This window comes from Etheostoma spectabile, chromosome 14, assembly GCF_008692095.1.
Source record: "Etheostoma spectabile isolate EspeVRDwgs_2016 chromosome 14, UIUC_Espe_1.0, whole genome shotgun sequence".
In the NCBI taxonomy this organism is placed as follows: domain Eukaryota; kingdom Metazoa; phylum Chordata; class Actinopteri; order Perciformes; family Percidae; genus Etheostoma; species Etheostoma spectabile.
Genome location: NC_045746.1, coordinates 21,783,021 through 21,785,158, shown reverse-complemented (window position 1 = coordinate 21,785,158; position 2,138 = coordinate 21,783,021).

The window sequence follows — 2,138 nt, the reverse complement described above, 5'->3', positions numbered from 1 at the left end:
GTAAATTCAAGAAGGTAAGGTATGTGAAAATGCCCTTAGACCTCAGAGGGTTAAACAGGAGTATAAAAACAGGGTTATGTGCTTGACTGTCTGTGATACTATTTATAGCCAGGCCAGCTGTTTTTATCCTGTTTCCAGTCTTTATGCTATGCTATGCTAACCATCTGCTAGCGAGATAAAATGAATTCACAAAATGTACAAACCCCTTCACGGCTTAATTTAGCCAGTTTACAACAACAACTTTAAACATAATACAGTGTTTAACATGTGCCAAATGATGGCAGCATCTTCAAGTAGCTTGTGTTTAAATATGTGCATTAATGTGCATGTGTGAGCCACCATCAAAAGGGGGGGCGGGGGTGAAAAGGGGGTGGGGTGTGGGGGGAGGCGGAGAATGGGATGGGGTCTAGGGTGGGTTGTGTGAGGGCGGGGGGTGGTGCGGGGAGGGGGGGAGAGGTAGGAGGGGGGTTGGATGGGGTGGAGGAGGGGGGATGGGGGGCGGTGATGGTGGGGGGGGGGGGGGGAAGAGGGGGGGGGAGGGAAGAGGGAGCATTGGGGGGGTGGTTTGTATGGTGGGATGGTAAGGGTAGGGGTTATCGAGGCTTGGGGTTTATGGGGGGTTTATGTTTTGTGTACGTTGAGGTGTTAGTTGAGTGGCAGCGTGGGAGGAGAGAGTAGTTGGGAGTAGAAGGTTGGGGGTTGTGGGTTTTGAATTGTGGTGTGATGTGTGGGTGGCGGTGTTGTGGGGATGGGAGGGTGGTTTTGAAGGGGTGGATAGTGTGTGGTGGGGGAGGGTGGGGTGGGGGTGCGCGTAAGGGGGAGATGCGGGGGTGTGGTCTGGTGGTGGTTGTGGATGTTGGGGGGATGATGTGATGGATTAGGGATAGGTGGGCGTGGTGTTGTGATTGGTGGTGGTCTGGTGTGCGTTTTACGGATGTGGTGTTGGGTGGCTGTGAGGGACTCGGAATGGGGTAGGTTTTAATTGAAGAGTGAGGGGTTGAGGGGTGGGGGGGGGTGGTGGGGGTGGGGGGGGGTGTGGGGGGGTTTGGAGGTATGAATGGGGTGGGGAATGAGAGGGTGGTTGTGGGGGGGGGGAGCGGTATGGGTGGGGGGGGGGTTGGGGGTGGGTGTGGGGTGGGAGTGTGAGTTTGAGTTTTTGGTGATGTGGGGAGTAGTTAGTTGGGTTTGGTGGTTGGTTACTGTATTTTTGGGTGTGTGGGGTTTGGATAAGGGGGTGGGATGGGGATTTTTAGGTTTATTATTTTTGTAGGGAATCAGGTTATGTGGAGGATGGTTAGGTCGTGTATTGTTTTATTGTTGAGATTGGTTGTGTGGAGGTTTGTAGAGTTTTTTTTGGTGTGGGTGAGGGTGAGAAGGTGGGTTTATATTTGTGTTTTGTTTGTTTGTGGTTTGGATGTTTTTTGTAGGGTGAGGAAAGGGGGAAGAGGGTAGCGTGTGGGTTTTTGGTGCTGTGTGTGGGTGGTGGGGGGGATTCTTTGTTGTTTATGGTTGGGGTGGGGTAGCGGCGATAGTTGGTGGGATTGGTTCGTGGGTTTGTTGTTTGGGTTTGTTGTTTGTGGTCTGTATTGGGTGGCGACTATCGATTTTATTGAGTGTGGGGATTGATTTTGTTGTTTGTGTGTTAGTTGGGAGTATTATTGCTGTTGGGAGTGGTGGGGGGTTTGCGTGGTTGGTGGTTTGATATTTGTAGGGTGGGTGGGTTTTGGTATTTTGGTCAGTTTCATGTTGGGGTATTTGGTTTGTTTGTAGTTAGAGTTTAAGCGGGTTAGGGAAGGTTAAAGTAGGGTGTATGTGTATTGTTTTTGGGGGTTTGGTAAAGGGGGATTGGTGGCGGTAAAGTTTTTATGTGTGTTGATTTTATTTGTGGGGGGTGCGTGGGGGGGGTAGATGGTATTGGGAGTGGGGGTTTCGTTGTGGTTGTTAGGTTGTTTGTGGTGGGGGGTTGTGATGTGTTGTTGGGTGCGTGGGTGTATTTGATAGTGTTTTAGGAAGGGGGGGGCGTTTGTTGGTTGAGTTTAGTTTTTTTTGGGATTGTGGGTTGGTGGTTGAGTGGGGGAGTGTGGTTGGTGGAGGTGGGTGCTGTAGGGGTTGCATTTTAGTTGGTTAGTAGGTGCTTG